We start from the raw sequence: 26,349 nt of genomic DNA, 5'->3' as shown, positions 1-26,349 counted from the left end.
CTAGGGAATTTGCTAATCAAAAAACCTAATATGATATATTTTATTTTGAGTTTTTAATACATAAACACATGATAACTGAGTTGGCACCAAAACTTACACTTTATATGTTAAAAAGCAAAAGAAGGGTTAAGTTTTTCTAATGGTGGTAGCAAATAAAAAAGAAGGGTATCTTAGCCACTATTGTTTTAAAATAATATAATTCACTGTGGGAGTACAGATACAGCCAGTGACCCATAAAAAACTTCAAAATAGTACTTCTGTAGCCTGAATCCTATGAGTTTGGTTGAATAGGATTTAAATGTATATAATAAACGTCTTTTAGTATATGAGTTAACATCATAGTACTGCCCTATACTGTGGAGCTAACACCCAAGATCTAAAGATATTTTGTAACATGTGAATTACTCTTTCTTGTTCTTTAACTGAAATGAGAAGTATAGAATCTAGATTTAAGATCTAGCTACATAAAAGGATAGAAAAGTAAAATCCATAGGAAAAGTTAAAGATACTGGGATGTAGTATGGAGGAGAGGAGGCAGAGAGAAATAACCTCACAATTATCTCAAGAAGTTTTTAGGGCTTCTCATATGGGGAATAGTGCCCAGGTGTTTTTCTTCTCTAGTGAATATGAAAAGGGAAGGGAATGGAGGAACAAATTAACAATTACTTAACACTCATGATGTGCCTCAGCAGTATACTCTTCTTTTTTAATCGATTTACTGCGATATAATTTATGTATGATAAACTGCATTCATTTAAAGTGCAAAATGGATTAATTTTGACAAGTGTTTGTACCTGTGAAATCACCACCACCATCACATCTAGATATAGAACATTTCCATAGATAATCCCCCCAAATTTTGTTGCTGACTGTGCTCAACACTTAATTCTCACAAACACCTTAGAGAAAGGAGGCAGGGGAGACCTTAGAAAATAATTTTTAAAAAAAGGGGAAAATGATAAATTAAGTGACATGCCAAAGGTCATATAGCTGGGAAGAAGAAAGGTGTCACCTTTGAATACAACTCACAAGTTTCACTTAACTTTATAATATATTCATACTGGATTCTTTCTAAGGTGATATGGCACGTAGAATGTTTAAAATAAAACAAGAATGCTTATCAGAAGAAGTACATTTAGGTTGGGCGCGGTGGCTCACACCTGTAATCCCAGCACTTTGGGAGGCCGAGGTGGGCGGATCACGGGGTCAGGAGATCGAGACCATCCTGGCTAACACGGTGAAACCCCATCTCTATTAAAAATACAAAAAATTAGCTGGGCATGATGGTGGGCGCCTGTAGTCCCAGCTACTCAGGAGGCTGAGGCAGGAGAATGGCATGAACCTGGGAGGTGGAGCTTGCAGTGAGCCAAGATCGCGCCGCTGCACTCCAGCTTGGGCGACAGAGCGAGACTCCGTCTCAAAAAAAAAAAAAAAAAAAAGTGCGTTTAATAATTTAAATATACTAACATTTTGTGTCTTGATCTTGATGATGGCTGCATGGGTATAAAGACTATCCTTTCTCCATTGAATTGCCTTTGCCCCTTTGTCAAAAATCAATTGATCATTTATGTGCAGGTCTATTTCTGGACTATTCTTTTCTGTTGATCTATGTTTCCTGTCTTTTCACCAATACCAGTCTTGATAAACGTAGCTTTATAATGAACAAAATCAGGTAGCATGATTCCTTAACTTTATTCTTCGACTCAATGACGTTTAGCCTTATTTTCTAATAGGCAGTATTTAATGTTAAAAATTTTCAAATACATTTCTGTTTTATCCTAAAAATTTTATAGTTTGTTGTTCAGTTTTAGGTTTAAACATTTTTTCATTATGATTTCTTCTGTAACCTATAGGTGTTTTCCTATCCTTTTATATTTATATCCGATTTAATGGCATTGCAGACAGAGTACTTGGTCCGTCAAGCTATGCACTTAATATCTATCTGTATACTAGCTATCTGTTATACCTCACTGAATAAGTTGAAAGAAAGAACTAAGAATGCTGGAATTTGGAGATTCATTAAAATGGAAAGAAACCTAGGTTGTCATCCTGCTTTTGTACGTTGGATAGATGCGTTTTTAGTGTATTTTCAAAAAGTTACCAATGATAGAGAATGGCCAAGTTTGCTGGCAACCCACACCAGGTGTAAAAATGTGTATAGTTTCTTCCTAATATCAGAATGTAAAAGTAGTAATTAGGGAGTAGCTGAAACCATGCCACATGGGTTCATGATGGATAGCAAGGTCACCACATTGCACAACAGCAGGAGGTTCTGTGGCTTGGCACCCTCTTTGCAACGTGAATGTGTATTCTGGAGTTGCTAAACACTCTGGAAGGAAGTGAAGTAGGGGAGTGGGGTAGGGGCCAAAAGGGCGACTGAGAAAAAAGGATAAAAAAAAAATAGTGACTGCAGGTTCAGTAACATTGAATGGCAGATATATTTAAAATCATATTTTATAAAAATAATTGTTTTCCAATTATCTTAGGAGCACACCTCTAATGTAGCCCTGTAGGCTGTAATAGCAATAGCTAAGAGTGATAAGCTCATTTTCCATCCCACTTCATACTGTTTTCTGTATTTCCTGTTTCTATTATGACATCTCAACCATCTTGTCAGAGAAACCCCAGACTTATATTTGACTCTTTATTGCCCTCTTGTCCAGTTGTCAAATCATATTTCTACCTTTGCTGTATCTCTCATCTCTCTAGTCCTTTCTGTTCTTACTATCAATATACTAGCTCAGAGTTTCTTAACTCCTTGCTTTGTCTATAGAAATAGTCCCTAACCAATTTTCCCGGAGCCTAATTCTCATCATCTGTCCAGCTAAAACAAAAAAAAACCTTCAGTGACAGCCCTCACACCTATCCATCTACCACTCATGAAATAATACCTTACTTTTTAGCCTAGCTCTTTCAGCCTTCTACCATTTGGCCCTCAAACTACCTTTGTGGCCATTTCTTCCTTGGTCTGCATTCTAACTAGAACCATTCACTATTTACGTTAGATATACTTTGTGTTATGTTGCCTGCCAACTCCTCCTCTTTCTCCTCCTCCTCAGTCTACTCTACACGAAAATGAAAATGACAACAATGAAGACCTTTATGATGATCTACTTCCACTTAATGAATAGTAAGAGGTATATTTTCTCTTCCTTACAATTCTCTTTTCTTTCCTTTTTTTTTTTTTTTTTCTGAGACAGAGTCTCACTGGCTGGAGTGCAGTAGGGCGATCTCGGCTCACTGTAACCTCCGCCCCCCAGGTTCAAGTGATTCTCCTGCCTCTCAGCCTCCTGAGTAGCTGAGATTACAGGTGTGTGCCACGACACCCAGCTAAATTTTGTGTTTTTAGTACAGGCGGGGTTTCGCCATTTTAGCCAGGCTGGTCTTGAACTCCTGACCTCAGGTGATCCACCCACCTCGGCTTCCCAAAGTGCTGAGATTACAGGTGTGAGTCATTGCACCTGGCCCTTTTTTTTTTTTTTAAGAGACAGGGTCTTGCTGTGTTGCCCAGGCTGAAGTGCAGTGGCTTGATCATAGTTCACTGCAACCTCAAACTCCTGGGCTCAAGTGATCCTCCTGCCTCAGCCTCCCAAGAAGCTGGGACTACAGGCACACAACACTGCACTTGGCAATTTATTTTTTGCAGAGGATGGGGTTTTGCTATGTTGACTAGGCTGGTCTCAAACTCCTGGCATCAAACTCCTGGCCTTAAGTGATCCTCCCACCTCAGCTTCCCAAGGTGCTGGGATTACAGGCATGAGCCACTTCATCCAGCCCCCTTATGAGTTTCTTAATAACATTTTCTTTTCTCTAGTTTGCTTTATTATAAGAATATAGTAATACATAAAACATATAAAATATGTGTTAATTGACTGTTTATGTTATTAGTAAGGCTTCCAGTCAACAGAAGGCTATTAGTAGTTAAGTTTTGAGGGAGTCAAAAGTTACATGTGGATTTTTGACTGCATGCGGGTTGGTGCCTCTAACCCCTATATCGTTCAAGGGTCAACTGTATTTGTGCCTTTAGATCTAAAATGCCTCTAGTCAGCATATAGTTGCATCATGTGTTTTCGTCCATTTTTCTAATCTCTTTTATTAGATAATTTAATCTATTTACATTTAAAGTAATTACTGATAAGAAGGGGCTTTTGTAATTTTGCTATTTATTTTCTATATGCCTTATCACTTTTTTGTTATTTTCTATTTTACTGTCTTTTGTGTTTAATTGATTTATTCATAGTAAAAAAAAATTTTTTTTTTTTTTTGAGACGGAGTTTCGCTCTTGTTGCCCAGGCTGGAGTGCAATGGCGTGATCTCGGCCCACTGCAACCTCTGCCTCCTGCGTTCAAGCGATTCTCCTGCCTCAGCCTCCTGAGTAGCTGGGATTACAGTCATGGCCACCATGCCTGGCTAATTTTGTAGTTTTAGTAGAGACAAGATTTCTCCATTTTGGTCAGGCTGGTCTCGAACTCCTGACCTCAGGTGATTTGCCTGCCTCAGCTCCCCAAAGTGCTGGGATTACAGGTGTGAGTCACTGCACCCAGCCTGTAGTAAAATGTTTAAATTCCTTTCTCATTTCCTTTTGTGTATATTCTATAACTATTTTCTTTGTGTTTACCATGGGGATTAAATTTAACCTTTTAAAGTTATAACACTAATTTGAATTTATACCAGCTTAACTTCGATCACATATAAGAACTCTGCTTCTTTGTAGCTCTGTCCCCACTTCTTTCATGTATTGTTACAAAATTATATTTTTATATATTGTGTGCCACAAAACATAAACTAAGAATTCGTCTCAATACATTAATCTCTTAAATTATGTAGAAGATAAAAATGGGGTTACAAACTATTTTTATGATAATACTAGCTTTTAAAATTGTTCATGTATTTATCTTTATGGATATCTTTATTTTACCATGTAGGACTCCCTGAGTTTTTCTTGCAGAACAGATCAAGTGATAATGAATTTTGTCAGCTTTTATCTCGGAATGCCTTAAAAACTCTTAGTTTTGAAGGACTGCTTGTTGGATATTGGATTCTTGGTTCCAGTTGTTTTGTTTGTTTATTTAGCCATTTGAGTTTATCAGCCTACTATCTTCTGGCTTGCATAGTTTTGATCAGAGAAATCTGTTGATAATCTCATTGAGGATCCCTTCTCTGTGAGGAGTCACTTTTCTTGCTGCTTTCAGGATTCTCTCTTTGGCTTTTACAAGTTTGATTATAGCATGTCTCATTATGGATCTCTTTGAGTTCATCTTACTTGGAGTTCATTAACCTTTTTGGATATTTATATTAATGTCTTTCATCAAATTTGGGAAGTTTTAAACAATTATTTCTTTAAATATTCTTTCTATCCCTGTCTTTTTTCTCTTTTTGGAACTCTCACAATAGGTATGTTGGTCCATTTGATGGTGTCCCATGGGACCCTTAGGCTCTGTTCACTTTCTTTAATCTTTTTTCTTTCTGGTAGACAACACAACAGTTGTCATTATCTTATGTTCATCTATTTTAACATAACGTTTTAAAATTATAAATTTCCCTCTGAGAATTAATTTAATAGCAGCTCACGATTTTTGATGTGTCATATTTTCATTTTGTTTAATTCAAATGTTTACTAATATCCTTTGAAAGTTTTCTTTGATCTGTTAATTCTATGAAAGTGTATTGCTCAATTTTCAGCATTTGTGGATTTTCTGGTTATATTTTATTATTGGTTTCAAGTTTAATTCCATTATAGTGAGAGAATATACTCTTTACAATTTTGTTCCTTTGAAATTTGTTGAGACTTACTTTATGGCCCTTCGTGGAATCTATTTTGGTTGATGTTTCATGCACATTTGAAAAGGAGCAATTGATTGGTATAGCATTCTGTAAATTTCAATTAAGTCACATTGGTAAATAATGCTATCCAAACATTCTCTTTCCAGACTGATATTTTGCCCATTATTCTATCACTTACTGAGATATGTATATTAACATCTTCAAGTATGATGGTAGATTGCCTGCTTCTCCTTCCCCCAGTTTTAATTTATATATTTTGAAGCTATGTTAATTATTACATGTACATAAGTTTAGACTTCTGATGTGCTCTTGTTTAATTGACCCTTTTATCATTACACAATGTTCTGCTTTATCTTTAGTATTACTTCTTGCTGTAATGTCTACCTCTCTGCTATTAATATTGCTTTCTATTTGTTGGTGTTTTACACAGTATATCTGTTTCTATCCTCTTTTAACCTATCTGTATCTTTAAAGTGTGTGTTTAATAAACATATAGACAGGTTTTTAAAAAATTCAATCCGATAGTCTCTTTTAATTATATGATTTAGTCAATTTAGTCCATCTGCATTTAATGAACTTACTGATATGGCTAGGTTTAAGTCTACCATCTTGCTGATATTTTCTCATTGTCCCATTTGCTTGTTGACCAGCATTTTCCTCTAGCATTCCTTCTTTCCTGCCCTTTTATTGGCTATTTAAGTATCTTTTAAGTTCCCACTTTATTTTCTTCATTATCTCGTTATACCTTTCTATATTACTCTTTGAGTAATTATCCTAGATATTACAATATACATTCTTAATTTATTACAGTCTACCCTCAATTAGTACGTTTACTCTTCCTGAACAATGCAAGTATCTTCTAACAGTTTAAATCCTTAGTCACTTTTTTCCCTTGGTACTATTGTTGTGCTGTCAAATATGTTTAGTGATAAGTCCATTTGCATTTCACACAGTTTTCGAAATAGCTGGGTTTAACTTTATTCTCTTCTTGTTTTCTGCTTATTTTGTCTGTTCTTTGCTCCTTTTTTCATATGGGAGATTTCATTTATCCTTTCTGGCCCAACCCAGCTTTTGATTGAGTGGCTAAGTCTTTGTTTTCTCCACTCTGAAAGTTACGCACTTTGGAGCTTTTGAGCTAAGCTTTGTATCCCCTTGTTGCATACAGGTTCAAAATCTGACAAAAATCTGGCTTGGAGGAGGATACTTGTTATGTGTTTGTTGTAGGCTCCTCCTACAAGTTTAAAATAGATAATATGTTCACATTTTTCAAAGATCAAAACCAAAAGATACGTTGATGTATATTTCTCTCATTTCTATGTCTGTTAACATTTTTCCTCCCTGTGTACTAAAAGAAAGCAGTAAGCCCTTATCTAAACTTCCAGTACTTCTTTTTGCAAATTCAAGGAAATACAAATGCGTATTTTAACCTCCCATTCTTAGTAGAATAGTTCTTAATATATAATAGTCATTCAATAAGTATTTGTCAAATGAAGCAAAGAACAAACATTGTATACTTGTGTGGTCCCATATGGTAGCCAGGAGCCATGTGTGGCTACTGAGCACTTGAAATGTGGCTAGTGTGACTGAGAACTGGAGATGTGCAATGAGTATCAAATAATCCTTAAATTTTGAAGACTTAATATGAAAAAGTGAACTATCTCAATAACTTTTATATTGATTACATGTTGAAATGATAATATTTTGGATATATTGAAGTGAAAATATATTACTACAAATAATTTCACCCTTTTCGGTTTTTTTCAATGTGGCTACAAAAATTGGGGCCAGGCATGGTAGCTCACGCCTGTAGTCCCAGCACTTTGGGAGGCCAAGGCAGGAGGGAGGAATGCTTGAGGCCAGGAGTTTGAGACCAGCCTGGACAACATAGTAAGACCTCATCTTTACCAAACAAAACAAAACAAAAAAAATACCAGGTGTGGTGGCGTGTGCTGACAGTCCCAGCTACTCAGGAGGCTAAAGTGGGAGGATTGCTTGAGTCCAGGACTTCAGTGCTGCAGTGAACATGATCATGCCACTGTACTCCAGCCTGGGCAACAGAGCAAAACCCTGTCTCTAAAAAAAGATAAAAATAAAAATAATTAAGAAAAATTTAAAACTAGACATTTTATTTCTGTTGGGGAGTATTGCTATATGTACTATCCTGTATTTCTTTTTTCTTAACAATATATCCTGGATATCTGCTCATTTTAATATATGGCTTCCCAATTCGTTTTTACAACTAGAAGGTATTCTGTTTGTGTGAATATACCATCATGTATTTAGCCAAGCCTCTATTAATGAGTATTGTACACACAATGCAGAAGTACACACAGTGTGTACCACTGTGCCCAGCTAATTTTTTACCTTGCACATAAATCTGCACATGTATGAAATTATACAATTATATATCAGTAAAATAAAGTCCTGGAAGTGAAATTGCTGGGTTAAAGAGAAATGCATTTGTAACTTCAATATATGTTGCCAAATTGCTATCCATAGAGATTATGTTATTTTGAACTCCCACCAATATATTTGGGTACGTGTTTTTCTATAACCTTGCAACAGAATTGTCAAACTACTATGTCAAACATAGTATCTCAGTGTTCTTTTAATTTTTATTTTCCTAGTTATGAGGAAAGCTGGGCATAGTTCAGTTGTTTAAATACTAATTAAAATCTTTTTGATAATGTATTTGTTTATATATTGCTTTTATATTAGTAAGATTAGCCTTTTGTCTATAATATCAATTATAGATAATTATTTATAGCTTATTTTTCCTTTTACCTAGCTTATGGGATTTAGTTTTCCATGCAGTTGTTTTCTGGTTTTACTGCAGTCAAATCTATCAATTTTTTTTAAAAGCCCGTCAAGTTCGAGTCATAGTTTTAAAAAAGACTTTCCAGCCAGGTGCGGTGGCTCATGCCTGTAATCCCAACACTTTAGGAGGCCGAGGTGGGTGGATCACCTGAGGTCAGGAGTTCCAGACCAGCCTGGCCAACATGGTGAAACCCCGTTTCTACTAAAAATATAAAAATTAGCCAGGCGTGGTGGCAGGCGCCTGTAATCCCAGCTACTCAGGAGACTGAGGTGGGAGAATCTCTTGAATCTGGGAGGCAGAGGTTGCAGTGAGCCGAGATCATGCTACTGCACTCCAGGCTGGCCTCCTGAGTAGCTGGGACTACAGATGTGTGCCAGTGTGCCCAGCTAATTTTTTTATTTTTAGGTCTTACTATGTTACCCATACTGGTCTTGAACTTCTGGTTTCAAATGATCCTCCCATCTCGGCCTCCCAAAGTGCTGGGATTATAGGTATAAGCCACTGTGCCAAGTCTCTATTTGGATTATGTATATGGTTTAAGATATAGATCCAGATTTATCTTTTTTAATATGGCTACTCTCTTAGTCTGTTTCTGCTGCTGTAACAATACTTGAGACTGGATAATTTATAGACAGTAGAAATTTATTTCTGACAGTTCTGAAGGCTGGGAAGCCAAAGATCAAGGCACCAGCTTTTGGTGTGTGGTGAGGGCCTTCTTGTTGCAAGCTCACATAGCAGAAGGGGAAAATGCTGTGTCCTCACATAGCAGAGGGCAGAAGAGCAAAAAAGGGCCGAACACTATGTCCTCACATGGCAGAGAGTAGAAGAGCATAAAAAGGCCTAAGCTAGTTTCCTTTAGCCTTTTTATAAGGAACTAGTCCATTCATGAGGGTGAAGAAAGCCCCAACTCCTTATGCCAGCACAATGGAGATTATGTTTCATCATGAATTTTTAGAGGGGATACATAGCACCTACCCAGTCTTCCCAACATTATCAGTTTATAGATCATAATTCCCATTATAATGTCAGCCCTGTGAGGGCAGAAATTTTTATCTATATGTTTACTGCTAGAACAGTACCTGAAACATAGTAAGTACTCAATAAATATTTATTAAATGAATGAATGAATTCCCCTGCTGATTTGAGATGCCAACTTTGTTATATGTGAAACTCTATATGTATTAATTCTTACTGGACTCCGTTTTCCTTTGGTGTGTCCATTTATTCTTATGCCCACAGCAATCTCTTCTAATTGTTGAATGTTTATAGTGAGTTTAATATGTGGTAAGTCTAGTTTTTGCAGCACTCCCTTGCACCCTGGCTGTCCTTGCTTTTTAATTTTTCCATATGAACTTTAGAATCAGTCCAGAAGAATATGAATTTTAAAAATTAAATTGATAAATTCCCTTTAGGAAAGTTTCTTTATGATGCTGAATCTTCTTATCCAGGATTGATATGTCTTCCCATTAGTTCAAATCCTTTTCTGTACTTCAAGAGTGTTTTTAACATTATATATGTTTTGCATATTTCTGAATTTTTTCCCATAGATTTGATTTTTTGTTACTGGGGTAAATCTGTTTCCATATGTAAATTTAATAAATATGTTATTTCTATGCTTAAAACCCTTCAGTGACTCTCTGTCTCACTCAGATAAAAGCCAGTGGCCTATAAAACCTTAATGATATGGCCCCTATTATTGTTCTCACCTCATGTCCTGCAACTATCTAATTGCTCAATCTACTGCAGCCAAATTAGCCTCTTTGATGTTCCCTGATGCCAGGAAAGTTCCAGACTTAAGGTGTTGGCCTGGCCTTTCTGTCCTGTGTTGAATGCTTTCTCCCCCAATATCCTCATGGCTAACTCCGTCTCTTCCTTTTAGTCTTCACTATCAATCTTTCAATGATGCCTCCTAGACCACTTTTTAAAAAGTAAAACCCATTCTTCGCCTATTCCCTCTCTTCCTCTCTTACCATCTACCAACATACTATATAATTTACTTTACATTGTATCTCCCCAAGCTAGAATGTAAGTCCCACAGGGAAAGAAATTTTTATTTTTTGTTCACTGAGATTTTCCGTGCATCTAGAACAAGCATAGAGTAGGTTTTCGGTAAGTATCTGTTGAGTGAATGAATGCCCCACTACTTTGTTGACTTCTGTTATCATTATAATAATTTTTCTGTTAATTCTCTTGGGTTTCTCATTATGTAGGATAGAATTTGATAAAGCAGAGTGATCTGAAACCCAAGTCAAACTTTGTATCTTTTATGAAGCTTTTCTGGGTAGAATTAGCCATTCAGCCCTGTGGCAGAGGCTGTTAGTGTCCAATAACTATGTGGTCCTCTGTGTTTGAGCCTCACATACAGTTAGACTGGGTCTATGTGATTGGGTTCTGGACGGTAGAGTATGGGCAAAAGGGATGCAAGCCAGTCACAAGTCTGGCCCTGAAAAACCAACTCCTGCAAAACTCCAGCTCTCATTTTTCCTGCTTTAGTGACCTTGGAGGCCATGTTCTCCAGGTGTCAGGGCCAAGAGATGGAGAAGGGCTGCCTGACTGGCATTGGGCATTAGACAGTAGTGTGAGCAAGGATTAAACTTTCATTGTATGAAGTCACCAGTATTTGTAAGTTTGCATTTAAAGGCAGCTAGTATTAACTTTGTTGACTATTATATGCTCACACTATACCCAGACGTATTTCTATCTTATAGCTCTCTCTACTGTACTTAGTGTTTATGTGTCTGTTGTTCTCTAATAGAATCTAAGCCCCTTGGGACTGAATAATTCTCTTGTCTTTGAATTTTCTACATCTAGTATATATCATAGAATTTAATAAACTACTCAAAAATGTTTCTCCAGTGAATTTTTGAGAAAAACCAAGATGGAAAAGGATTTGGAAATTTCAATCACTAAAAAATAGGGGTATTTAATACCAAGCAAAGAAGGGTAAGAAGATGATGAGATGAAATTCTATGAAGAATATCTTTGCAATATATATCTTTGCAATACAGATTTTTAAATATTAATGGAGTTGAATTAGTATCAAAAAATAAAAATTTTCTCAGAGAAAATTAGATGAATTATCTCGTAAAAAGTTATTTGTAATTTTGTACAGAAATGTTACTGAAATGATTTTTGCCCTTATTTAGTTTACATATTTTTTTCTCTCATTAAATGTATAACATCAGCTCTCTGGAAATCTCAAGCTTTTCTTAGTCTACTAAGTATTATAGTGGGAAAAGTCTCAAATGGGGAGAAGATCATGAAAAAAAGCCTTAAAAATACTATTAAAATAATTTTTCTCTCATTGACACCTACCTCATCCTTTTTACAAAGTTTCTCAACCAATATGTGTTAGAAGAGAATTCCAAATATAGAGCTAATTCTGGCCATCAAGTAGTGATGTGTAATATGGATATTTGTAGATCTTTATGATATAATTCCTATAATACATTTCACTGAAAACATTCAAGGTTTGATCTAGAATCAAATTTATTTTCATATTCTGACACAGCCATTTCGTCTGATTCCTACCAAGACTATAAACAAATGTAGTAATAATAAATATAATGTTGGGATCTAGTACTATCATTATGTAGATGAATGATCTAAGCAAGTCACTAGTTGCTATAAAAATAAATGGTTATAAATAGAAATTTGGCACTTTTTCCAATTTTGTGACCAAATCTCTTCTTTGCTACTCTAAGAAATTTTATGTCAGGAACTATTATCTAGTTTCCTGACCTTTCAAAAGTGTGTTCTTTTGTATCTCTTTATTTCACTGTCTTCTATAGCTAAACACACATGCTCTATTAAAAAGCAAGGCTCATTTGTTTAATAATGTGAATAACTGAGCTTCAAACTCTTGTAGTTAAAAGATTCATACTACTCAATGAAGTTGGTATATCTAGGGAATAAATAGCCCCAATGAGTACTGTGTGACCATGGTATTATCACAATCTGAGGTCTCCCCTCAGTGTAGATTGTTAAGAGTTAAATGAAGTACATTGTGAGGGATCTCATCTCTCACAGCAGATACACATTGATTAGGCTTACAGAGCTAGTGTCTAAAGTAAGCATTCTTATTTATTTATTGAGACGTGGCCTCGTTATGTTGCCCAGGCTGGATACTTCAATTTGTTAATGTATGATGATATATAACTGACACAGGCTTGAGTTGATGTGAGCCAGGCATTCTTTTTCTCTGTAGATTGACATGTATGGGAAGCCAAATTTGTAATCAGAATATTTTAATGGATATAGAGAAAACAAGAAAACAACAAGAATTATATAATATGAAAGTCTACCTGTAATTAGTCTGATGCATTTATTTCCACAAGAGAGATAATCTGACTTAGAACTGTAATGCATGAAGTCTTCTGGCTACAATACCCTCTCTACTTAACAGTGCTTAGATAGGCACTGCCGATGTTTGCCTCTGTGCCTCTCCTTTCTGTGAGTGTCCCTTGCCAACCAACTCCTCAGACTGACAGCTCTTTCTTTAGATATGTTAATGCATATTCAGCTAGTCTCTATTATTTAAAGGAACTTTGCTTTATTCTACTCTGATCCATTGACTTTATAATTCAATTTGCATTATATAATCTTATTTCCTTCAGCTCTAAGTATTAGACATCACATCGGTTTCCCACTTGTACTTAATACACAACCTAAATATAGTTGAGGTGTGATATAGTTTGGATATGTATCCTCTCTCCAAATCTCATGTTGAAGTATGATCCCTAGTGTTTGGGGCGGGGCGGCCTAGTGGGAGATGTTTGGATCATGAGGGCAGACCCCTTATGAATGGCTTGGTGCCCTCCTCATGGTAATGAGTTCTTGCTCTATTAGCTAATGTGAGATCTGATTGTTTAAAAGAGTCTGTGGTCTTCCCCTTTTCTCTCTTGCTCCCTCTCTCACCAGGTGATACACTGGCTCCCCCTCACCTTCTGCCATGATTGTACACTTCCTGAGGGCTCACCAGAAGCAGGTGCTGGCACCATGCTTCCTGTATAGCCTCCAGAAGCATGAGCCAAGATAAACTGCTTTTCTTTCTTTCTTTCTTTCTTTCTTTCTTTCTTTTTTTGAGGCAGGGTCTCACTCTGGAGTGAGACGACTCCCAGACTGGAGTGCAGTGGTGCGGTCATGGCTTACTGCAGCCTCTGCCTCCCTGGTTCAAGCAATCCTCCCACCTCAGCCTCGGGAGTAGCTGGAACTAGAGGCACGTGCCACCATGCCCTCTAATTTTTAAATTTATTGTAGAGACAGAGTCTTCCTATGTTGTCCAGACTGGACTTGAACTTCCTATGTTGTCAAGACTGGGCTCAAGCAATCCTCCTCCCTTGGCCTCCCAAAGTTCTGGGATTACAGGCATAAGCCACCATGCCCAGCCTCTCTTTTCTTTATAAATTACCCAGCCTCAGATATTCCTTTACAGCAATGCAAATAGACTAAGACAAGGTGTATTACCAATGTATTGTTGTGTTGCTTATTTTCTTTAAGTGTCTTCTACTAGGCCCTGACTTTCAGAAATATGATCCTTGCGGCTAATATACCATTCTTCTACTTCAGTCTTAGAGAAAGCACATAGATTTTTAAATTCTGTAAGATACTTTCAAGCTTGAGCATTATCAATATAAGTTCTGATTAAAACAACTTGCTTTGTGTACAGCTGGAGTAGCTCATAATCAAATATGCATATACCTCCTTTTTACAAATAATAAACTCTGCACAAGTATAAACACTATTTGAAGGCACTGGAGAATGACTAAAAGCAGGAAGAAACAAAAGTAGTTGACACCTAGAAGAAGGGAATGTCACTGGGTGAGTTTCCCATTATTATGGCTTGTTGCCTGAGGACAGCCCCTAATCAATTCAACACATAGTGGTAAAATGGGATGGAAACATGCAGGCAGTCACCACAGCTGGAAATTGAATGTCCTGAAGAGAGCCACAGAGGGGGAGCCTGAGTTCTTTATGTGCTTTATATGCCCAAATATCTGGGTGGCCTTGAATTTGTATGCATAGAGGACTCCAGATAGCCCAGGTAAGGCTAAGAAAAGTGAATAGACATTTCACTTGTTGCAACAGTAGGAGAGATAGAGTTTAGAGTTTCAGTTAAGCCAAATTATCCTAATAAAACAAAATATTTGTACTCTAAAAAGGAATGTAACCATCTAGAATCTACAACATGTCACTCATAAGGTCTGGGTTAGAATTCAAAATGACTAGACATATGAAGATAGAAAAATGTCGTCCATACTGAAGACTAAAGAAAATCAGTGGAGTCAGACCTTGAGATGAGCCAAATATTGCAATTAGCAGATAATAATTTTAAATCTTAAGGATTTATTCTCAAGGATATAACAGAAAATTTGCTTATTATCAGTGAGTAAATGGGAAACCCCAGCAGAGAAATAAGAAATATGGAAAAATAATTAAATAGAAATTCTAGAATTAAAAAATAACATCTGAAATAAAAAATTTCTGAGTGGGCTTAACAGTGGATTGGAAACAGAAGAAAGAGTAGGTGTACTTGAAGCTTTGTTGAAAATATCTGTATGAAAAACAGATTTTTTTTTTTTTTGAGAGTGAGTCTCACTCTGTCACCCAGGCTGAGTGCGGTGGCACGATCTCAGCTCACTGCAACCTCCGCCTCCTGGGTTCCAGTGATTCTCCTGCCTCAGCTTCCTGAGTAGCTGTAGCTGGGACTACAGGCATGCAGCCTGGCTAATTTTTGAATTTTTAATAGAGTCGAGGTTTCACCGTGCTGGCCAGGCTGGTCTTGAACCCCTGACCTCGTGATCTGTCCACTGCTGGGATTACAGGTGTGAGCCACACATGTAATTCGTGCTCAGCCAGAATTTTTTTTTTTTTTTTTACAGAATCCTCACTGACTTGTCAAATGATGTTAAATGACTGACATACTTGTAATTGGGAACCCAGAAGGAGAAAAGAGAACACAGCAGGAAAAAAAAAAAAACAATATTTAAAGAAATGATGGTCCCCAATTTTCCAAATTTAGTGAAAGCCAAAATTTCAGGTTTAAGCTCAACAAACACCAAGCAAACTTAGACACATCATAGTCAAATGGCAGGAGGAAAAAAATATAAAGAGAAAATCTTGAAAGCAGTCAGAGAAAGTGACACATTACATATGGGGAAATAGCAGTATGAATGGCAACTGATTTCTTGTCAGAAATCATGGAGACCAAAAGATAGTGGAAGGAAATATTTAAAGTGCTTAGAGGGAAAAACTATGAACCCAGAACTTTGTATCTTGCAAAAATATCCTTCAAGGATGAAGACAATAATAAAAGCATTACCCATAATAGCTAAAAAGTGGTAAAAAAAAAATGTCCATCAACTCATGAATGTATAAATAAAATGTAGTATATATACACAATGGAATATTTGTCAATAAAAATAAAGTACTGTTATATATTACTACAACATAGATCACCCATACAAACATTATGCTAAGTCAAAGAAGCCATTTGCAAAATAACCCCAAATGTGTAATTCTGTTACACATTTTAAATGTATTACACATATTTACATATTAGATGTCCAGAATAGGCAAATTTATAGAGATAGAAAGTAGATTAGTGGTGGGGTGGGGAATGGCGATTGATTGCTCATGGACGTGGTGTTTCTTTCAGGGGAGATGAAAACATTCTAAAATTAGATTTTGGTGATGGTTACACAACCCTGTGAATATACTAAAAACATTGAATTGTATACCTTAAATGGATAGATTGTACGGTATGTGAATTATATCCTATAAATAATAAATCTCAATAAGGCTGTTTAAAAATGAAGGCAATATAAAGACATTTTCAGATACGAAAAAACTAAGATAATTTATTACCGGCAAGCCTATACTAGAAGAAATGCAAAAGGAAGGTCTCCAAGCTGAGGGGAAATAATACCAAATGGAAACTTGAGTCCACAGAAAGGGATGAAGAACTTTGGAAATAGTAAAAATATGCGTAAATATAAAACTGTCTCTTAAATCTCAACTTAGGTAAGGTACATATGAGTACCTAAACCAAAAATAGTGACGTTGTTTTGTGGATAATATGGACTGTAGATGCAATACACATGACAACTGTGGCATAAAGGGAAGGGAAGTAAAGGGAGCAATATAGTTGTAAAATTTCTGCATTGTATGTGAAGTGATATAATAGTAACCCTAAGTAGACTGTGCAGTTCAGAATGTGTACTGTAAGGCCTAGAATAACCACTAAAAATGTAATGCAGAGTTGGCTAAAAGGTTTATAGATAATGAGAATGAAATTCTAAAAACAATAGTTAACCAAGAAAAGGAAGGTTCAGAAAACAAATGGAACAAAGAGAAACAGTGGGATGGTAGACCAATATACAAACATATTAATTTTATTAAATGTAAACTAACTAAACTTGCCACCTAAAGACAGATTGTGTATTGAAAGAGAGAGTGAGACAGGGAGGGGAGGGAGTCATCAGGAAGACATGCAATCATAAATGGTACATATATGTACCTAATAACAGAGCTTTAGAATCATGAAACATTTGGTAAAAGGAGAAACAGATAAATCCACTAATTGGAGATTTTAACATCCCTCTCTCAGTAGTTCATAGACCAATTAGACCAAAAAAAAAAAAAAAATTCACTAAGGACACAGTGAATGAAGAACCACTGTCAACCACCTCAACCTAATAGATGATAGAAAAACCTATCCTCCAAAACTCTATACATTCCATTAAATGTACACGTTATGTTCACCAGGACAGAGATTGGGCTATAAAAAAGTCTCAATAAATTTTATCATTGAAAATTTATAGGGCAAAGATGAGCAAACTATGACCCATGGGCTAAATCTTGCCCGTCGCCTGTTTTTGTATGATGTTAGTGATAGTTTTACATTTGTAAGTATTTTTAAAAAATATTTTGACATAGAAAATGTACATAAAATTCAAATTTCAGTGTTTATAATTAAAATTCTATAGGAACAAAGCCACACTCATTCATTTACATATCGTCAATGCCTGCTTTCACACAATAAAGTTGAGTAGCTGCAACAGAGACTGTATGGCCCGCAAAGCCTAAAATATTTGCTATTTGGCCCTTTCCTTTCACAGAAAACATTTTTCTAACCCCTGCCTTGGAGTACGTTCTCTTACCATGATAAAATTATAGCAGAAATAACTAACAAGATGTCTAGAAAAACTCCTAATATTTGGAAATGGATACCTTGAAAAGATTATATAAAAATTAATAAACTCATAGCTAGATTAATAGAATATATGAAAATTACCAGCTGAGTGTGGTGGCTCGCTGCTGTAATCCCAGCACTTTGGGAAGCTGAGGTGGGAGGAACAATTTAAGGCCAGGAGTTCCAGACCAGCCTGGGCAACCCTGTCTCTACAACAAAATTTGAAAAATTAGCCAGGCATGGTGCTGCATACCTGTAGTCCTAGCTACTCAGGATGCTGAAGTGGGAGGATCACTTGATCCCAGAAGTTAGAGGGTACAGTGGGCTATGATTATGCCACTGCAGCTCCAGGCTGGATGACAGAGTGTAGACCCTGTCTCAAAAAAAAAAAACAAACAAAAAAAACAAACAATTACCAACTACAGTAAGAAAATTACCAACATCAGTAATGAAAGAGTACAGATGAACCTACAGATATCAGGAGAATTATAATAGAGGCTTCTGCTTCCTGCCTTGATGAAGTAATTGGACCAGACTTGCTCTCCTCTTTAAAATGTCTATAAAAATTGGGAAAATAAATGAAACACCCTTTTTTCAGACAGTTGACAACAGGCAGTTCGGGACAGTGATCCCTGAGAGAAGGAGAACAAGCTTAGAGATCCCACTAATCTTCCGGGCTCCCTTCCTGGAGGTACGCTCTGGACCGTGGTGCACAGAGATGGGTGCACCAAGCGGAGCACTCTGGTCTTGCTGAGCTGAGGAGAAAGAGATCAGAGGTCAGGGAGGTTGACATGGCTGAAATTTGTGGATGCACTACCAGAGAAGAGGAAGCTGTGTAAGAGAAAGAGTTCCAGAAATCTGCATAGAGATCCCTTTTGATTATCTTGTCAGATGCTACATTAGACAAGTGTAGTGTCAAATTCCATAGTGCTGCGCAAAGAACTTCTGGGAAGCTCGAAGGTGAACAACCCCAGAGCTCAGGCAGGGCTGCGATGTGTTTACATTCTGACCAGCTAGAGTGAAGTGTCCTTGGTGAACACCTAGGGTATTCGCTTGAGATCCAAAGAGTCACTCTTCAGGATTAGAGCGAAAGTCGGCCTAAATGCTACTCCATTTGTACCCTGTCAAAGCTTAAAACCAAGCCTTAAAAGAATCAAGCTGATTTACAAGTAACTTTGTCTCCCAAAGCAAAGTTCAATGCTCTTTAAACAAAGACAACAAAATCTAGCACTCAAAAATGTAAGATTCATGTTCAGCAAGCAATGCAAAATTACTAGATACAAAGAAGCAGGCAAATGTGATTAGGATGAAAAAGTCAATCAGTAGAAACAGACCTACAAATGTCAGCAATGATGGAATTAGCAAACGAGATTTAAAGCAGTTACTATAAATATGTAAAGAATTTAAAGGAAAACCTGAATGAAATGGAGAGATTTCTAGAAGCTGAAAAATGAAATATCTGAAATGAAAAGTTGAGTGGATGGGCTTAACAAATTAGATACTGCAGAATAAAATATTAATGAATTAATGCCATAGCAATAAAAACTTTCCAAAATAGATTTTTTTTTTTCAGACTAAGGAACAGAGTCATAGAGGTCTAACATGTATGTGTTAAGGTATCTCGGAAAGATGAGAGGGCAGAAAAAGCATTTGAAGAAGTAATGGCCAAAAAGTCTCAGGATCTTACATATTCTAAGACTTTTACAGACAAGCAGTGACTGAGAGCATTCATCGGTAGGCCACGCTACATGAAATGTTAAAGGAAGTTCATCAGCAAAAGTAAACTGAAACCAGATGGAAACAGATCTACATGAAGGAATGAAGAAAGCTTAGAAATACAACATTCTTTGCATAAAGTCCAAAACATCCACATTGCTTTGAGTTGAAGCAGGAACAGTACTATAAACTTTAAAAATTCATTCAGGGCTGGGTGTGCTCATGCCTGTAATCAAATCACTTTGGGAAGCCAAGGTGAGAGGATTGCTTGAGCTCAGGTGTTCAAGACCAGCCTGGACAACATAGTGAGACCCCATCTCTACAAAAAAATTTAAAAATTAGCTGTGCATGATGGCCTGTGCCTGTAGTCCCAGCTACGTGGGAGGCTGAGATGGGAGGATCACTTGAGTCCAGGAGTTTAAGGCTGCAGTGAGTTATGATGACACCACTGCCACTCCGGCCTGGGCACAGAGTGAGACCTTGTCTCAAAAAAAAAAAAAAAAAAAAAGGAAGGTGCAGGATTCTATTTTTGCCACCCTGTGGGATAAATTCATACCTTCGTTTTATTCCTCAGGGTCTTTGTGGTCCCATCTCTAAACCCACTTCCTCTGTCTCTTTCCAGTTGACTTCTCCATGTTGATTCAGATCAGCTCTAATATCTCTAGTTCCTTGGCATCATCCATTTTATGCCATTTACACAGAGTTAACATCCAGTGTGACATGTAGAATATAAAGGGCTCTTCATTCAGCAAAGACCTATGTGTATCTATCAAGAGACTCGGGATATTTCACATTCTAAGCAACTTTGTCACCTGTGAAATTTGTGAAATGTTTAAACACAAAACTAAGAACATTAGAAGGAGTTGTAGGCTGGACGCGGTGGCTCATGCCTATAATCCCAGCAGTTTGGGAGGCCGAAGTGGGCAGATCATTTGAGGTCAGGAGTTCGAGACCAGCCTGACCAAAATGGTGAAACCCTATCTCTACTAAAAAATACAAAAATTATCAGGGCATGGTGGCGCATGCCTGTAGTCCCAGCTACTTGGGAGGCTGAGGCAGGAGAATCACTTGAACCCGGGAGGTGGAGGTTGCAGTGAGCCGAGATCGCGCCACTGCACTCCAGCCTGGGTGACAGAGTGAGACTCTGTCTCAGAAAGAAAAAAAGAGTTGTATAACAGTCAACCTCTTTGACGTCGGCATCCTCTGACACATGCTGTAACTATAGAAATTCTCCCAACTAGCTTCTCAATCTTCACAAACTGTTACAAAGCTTGGTTCACATTCTGAGCTACTTTGATATCCAGGATAATGTCTAGGTAAATGTCAAGTGTCTGAAACTTCTTGGTAGTGGAGACACTTTGAGAACATTAGAACACCTGTCTGTATTGTCATGGCTCTTCAAACACGCTTCCTAGATGGCATCTACAGTGTATATCGAAAATTCATGTGTACCTTCCTGCTTTTGATTATTGAAGCATCTAGATAGTGTTTGAATGTCACAGATGTCAGCACCTTGATAACAGTAGCAGGATTATTGTGAGCCTGAGTAAGGTGAGCCTAAAAGCTCCTTGCTGGCAACAGGTCTTAGAGTGCTCTTTGAATAGCACTTATAATTGCCAAGAGGTAGTATGTGTGTCAGACTCTGCAGTGTCATATTCACATGGCAGTGGTTATCTGTATTCTGGAGCAACAATTTCCAGTAGATCCCATTGCTTAGTAGAAAGGGAAAGTGGATTTTGGGAAACAGAATAACATCTTTTCTCACAGACCATCCAAATATGTATTCAGATTCTTCTCTAAATTCCCATCCAATTTGAAGTCCAGAATCTCTGGGTAATTTATCGTTTTCTCCAGCAGGCTTAGATTTGACTCCTCATGGTCTAGCAACCAATAAACTAAAAGTTATTAGCGACCCCCACCACCCCATGTGCCTTAATCAGTTTGGACTACTACAACAAAATACCATAGACAAGATGGCTTAAACATCAGAAACTTCTCCGATTTCTGGAGGATGGGAAGTCCAAGGTCAAGGTGCTAGCTGATTCGGTTGGTGGTGAGGGCCCTCTTTCTGGTTTGCAGATGGACACCTTCTTGCTGCAATACTTACATGGCAGAGAGAGGGAGAGCGGAAGTAAGTCTTTCCTGTCTCTTATAAGGGCACTGATCTCATCTTGACCCTCATGACCCTAATTACCCCCGAAAGGCCCCTCTTCATAATACCATCACATTGGAGTTATGATTTCAACATTCACATCTGTAATGCCAGTATATAATGGTAAAATTAAAATGGAATAATTCTAATCAAGTTAGAAAAACATGAAATAAGTTGCTGGTTCATACCAATTATTATATTTTCCTTGACAAAAATTGTGAAAACCCCTTGCTCTGAAGTGCATTAAATCTCTTAGTTAGCCATTCTGGCAGCTCCTTTGGGAGCAGCTTTTTACTCCATTACCTCCATGATTCCTGGCTCTGTCATCCTTAATCATTTTTCTCCAAGGCCTCATCTGAGTTAGTGATTGAAATATACTTCTTTCCTGGGGACCGCAAAGCTTTCATAGCTCACTTCCTGCTGTTGTGATCTGGGGGCCTAGGGATTGCTTTAGGATTTGAACAGGATTTGCAGGCCAGGCTTTTGGTTTCTTTAGTAATGTAATTCACTCAAAAACATTCTAGGCTCTAGAGATCTCCCTATTTCTACTCAGCTCCATATATAAGCAACACAGCTAAATATCGAAAATAAATAGTTCTTAAACTTAGATTTAGATCTTTTACATTAATATTCTCTCTTATTTGTTCATCCCTTCCCTTTCAATTTAATGGCAGGGCAATTTAAGCCCATCTGAAACTAGGCTTAGTTTGGGAGGGCCATATCCTTAATCTGATTTTTGCCTCCAAGATAGTTACCATTGTCTGGCAAAGAAATAAAATACTTGGGACACACAAAAAAATGATAATATTCATATCTCATCTAATTATAATTTTTTAAAATTGATAAGTTATGTGGTCCAAAAATCAAGTCATAATAAAAGGTTTATAGTAAAAATTGTTATTTCCACCAACTTCTAACATATATTTGTGCATATATAAGCCAATACCAACTTGAAATCTTATATTCTGTCAGTTTTTACACTGTTTTCTACCTTGCTTTTTCTCTTCAGAATACATTTTGGAGATCATTTCATGTCAATCCACAGAGTACTTCACTATAGCTACATAGTATTATATTTTATGCAGATAATAGGCTGTATTTAACCCTACTGATAGACATTTGGGTTGTTACTTATCTTTTGCTAATACAAATACAACAATTAACCTTATATGTATGTCATATTTTAGGGTGTAAGTGAATCCCAAGAATTTGGCTGGGTCAAAGGGTATATGCATATTAATTTTGGTAGACATTGCCAAATTGTCCTGGGTAGGAATGTGAATTCTTACCAGCTATATATGAGAGTATGTCATTTCCTAGCAGAGTATGTTGCCTAACTTTGGGTTTTTACCAATCAGATAGATGAAAACGTTATCTGATTTGGGGTTTTTACCAAGCTGATAGCAGCATATGTGGTCTAATTTTGGGTTCTTACCAATCTGATAGATGAGAAATGGTATCTCAGTGTTACTTTTAATTCAATCTTTTGATAGGTGAGGTTGAGCCATATGTGTTTCCTTTTGTGTCAACAGTTTTTCCCTAGTTGTTCTATTAAGTTGTATTCTTATAGTAGCCATCGTAGAAATTGTTTATATAATAAAGATACTATTAAAAGCTATATTATCTTTTTGACTGAGATATGAGTTGCAAACATTCTCTTCTAGTTTGTCACTTGTCTTGTGATTTTTTTCTTGATAAATTTTGGCCATAATTAAGTTTTATTTTTTATTTTTACATAATTTTATCAGTCTTTTATGGGTTTTGGATGTTGACTTATAATTTGATTTTTTATATTCAAGATGTGGAGAATAGAGTTGACAGAGCAGGTCTTAGACTGCTATCCTTAGAAAGGCCTCCTTGCGAAGTTGGCCATTGCTGGTGTTTAGAAACTTAGTTGGCATACAGTTCTCTATACTTAAATGAAACTTTTCCTAAATGATAAGGATGTCTCCATATGCCTGAACTGTATAAGCATTGTGGTTTATGCTGAATACCTGCTTTTCTTTTGGGAGTCTGGAATTTTGGTATATGCGAGGCAGAAGATACATATATGAACGGTTTCCATGAAAAATCTTGGACACTAAGTCTCTGATGAGCTTCCCTAGTAGATAACACTTCACTTATATTGTCACAATTCATTACTAGAGGAATCAGGCTTGTTCTGTGTGACTCCACTAGGAGGGAACTCTTTGTAGCTTGTGCCTCATTTCCTTCAGACTTCATCCCATGTATCTTTTCCCTTTGTAGTTTTTGCTTTGTATCTTTTTGCTGTAATAAATCATTACTGTGGGTAAAACTATGTGTTGAGTCCATTGAGTCTTCCTGGGAGTTATAATGGAACTTACCCTTGTTTTTTTCCTTTTTGTTTAATTAAAGACTTTTTTGGCCTGGTGCAGTGGCTCATGCCGGTAATCCCAGCATTTTGGGATGCTGAGGCAAGCAGACCACTTGAGGTCAGGAGTTCGAGACCAGCCTGGCTAACATGGTGAAACCTAGTCTCTACTAAAAATACAAAAATTAGCCTGGCATGGTGAGGCGTGCCTGTAGTCACAGCTACATGGGAGGCTGAGGCACAAGAATCACTTGAACCTGGGAGGTGGAAGTTGCAGTGAACTGAGATTGCATCACTGCATTCTAGCCTGGGTGACAGAGCAAAACTCTGTCTCAAAACAAAACAAAACAAAACAAAAACTGCTTTAAAAAAATTATTTGCCAATTTTTTAAACAATTTTTTTTATTATACTTTAAGTTCTGGGATACATGTACAGAACGTGCAGGTTTGTTACATAGGTATACACGTGCCATGGTGGTTTGCTGCACCCATCAACTCGTCATCTACATTAGGTATTTCTCCTAATGCTATTCCTCCCCTAGCCCCCTGCCTCCCAATAGGCCCTGGTGTGTGATGTTCCCATGCCTGTGTCCGTGTGTTCTTATTGTTAAACTCCCACTTATGAGTGAGAACATGCGGTGTTTGGTTTTCTGTTCCTGTGTTAGTTTACTGAGAATGATGGTTTCCAGCTTCATCCATGTCCCTGCAAAGGACATGAACTCATTCTTTTTTATGGTTGTGTAGTGTTCCATGGTGTATATGTGCCACATTTTCTTCATCCAGTCTATCATTGATGGACATTTGGGTTGGTTCTAAGTAAAAAGACCCCTTTTTAAGGGCAGTTTTAGGTTCACAGCAAAATTGAGAGGAAGGTACAGAGACTTCCCTGTATATACCCCCTGCCGTGACACATGCAAGGCCTCCCCCATTATCAACACCACCAACCAGAATGGTACATTCATTACCATTGAGGAACCTGCATCAACACATCATAATCACCAAAGTCCATAGTTCAGGGTTCACCCATGGTGTTGTACATTCTATGGGTCTGTGCAAATGTAATGACATGTATCCACCATTATACTATCATACCAGGTATTTTCGCTATCCTAAAAATCCTCTGTGCTCTGCCTGTTCGTCTCTCCCCTGCCGTGTATTTTTTTCAGGAACTTTTATCATTTTTGTTTTTAGATATTGGGGTAACATTTATATTCGTAAATTAACTTAGGATTTATGTGTTTATAAGATTGAATTTATTTCATCTAGAATGTGTTTTAAAGCTTTCTTCCTATAGATATTGGGATAACATTTATATTCATAAATTAATTTAGAATTTATATGTTTATAAAGTTGAATCTATTTAGCCTAGAATATGTTTTAGAATTTCCCTCATATAGGTTTTACATATTTCTTAAATTTATTCTTAGTTATTTCATCATTTTGTTTGTATTGTGACTGGGGCTTTTCCTGCCTATCTTCTAATTATTGTCTGTATATAAGAAAGCTAGTGATTTCTTTATGTTAATTTCCCCTGCTATCTTATTGAGTTATGTTACTATTTGTAGGAGTTTTTTATTTTATTCCTTTGGGTTTTCAAGATGTATAATCATATCATCTATAAATAGTAATAGTTTTACTTATCTCTTTCTAATGGCTGTGCCTTTTATTTCTGTATCTTGTCTAATTGTGGTTAGGACCTTCAGTACAATATTAAATAATAGGGGTAGCAGTGAGTGTTTTTTACTTTTTATTGTTTTTTGACTTTGATGGGAATGTCTTTACTTTTTCCAGGAAATCTGATGCTAATTTTTGGCTGGGATGGATATATTTTATCATGCTAAGGAAGTAACTATATTTCTGTTTTATTGAGGGTTTTTATTAGTTTTCAGACCTCAATGTCTTTGTTTGTTTCTGTATCTCTGCTGAGACTTACCATTTCTCTGCTAAGACTTTTTATGCATTGTAAATATGTTTTGCCTCATTGAGGATAGTTATATTAGCGGCTTGATTCTTGTCTGTTTGTTCCAATATCTGGTTCGTCTTGGGTTTGGACTCAATTTATTTTCTTTCTCTTGAGAACATTTGATTTTTTGGTTCTTTGTATACTTGGTGATTTTGGATTGTTTCTGGGACATTAGGAGTGTTAGATTATGGATATTCTAAATGCTATTATTTTTCCGATAAGCATGGTTTCCTTTGTTTAGTAAGCAGTTTTCTTGGCTGGGCTTCTACTGCAAACATGTTTTCTTATGTAGAAGGTCCAGTCTGTTCAGATGTTTTGTTTTTAGATGGTGTGTTTTAAATTTGTTCTGAGCCCACCTAGTTCAGGTGTCTGTTAGAGATGTGGGGAGACA

At 36.8% G+C, this 26,349-nt stretch overlaps 1 protein-coding gene across 26 annotated transcripts in view; it reads left to right on the top strand.

Moving 5' to 3' along the window:
• Positions 1 to 26,349, top strand: part of NRG4 (neuregulin 4) — a 127,135-nt gene that overhangs the window by 50,789 nt on the left and 49,997 nt on the right. The gene's annotated exons all lie outside the window — the stretch shown is intronic.

Source organism: Pan troglodytes, chromosome 16 (genome assembly GCF_028858775.2).
Source record: "Pan troglodytes isolate AG18354 chromosome 16, NHGRI_mPanTro3-v2.0_pri, whole genome shotgun sequence".
NCBI lineage: Eukaryota > Metazoa > Chordata > Mammalia > Primates > Hominidae > Pan > Pan troglodytes.
This window is presented reverse-complemented; position numbering and strand designations above follow the sequence as displayed.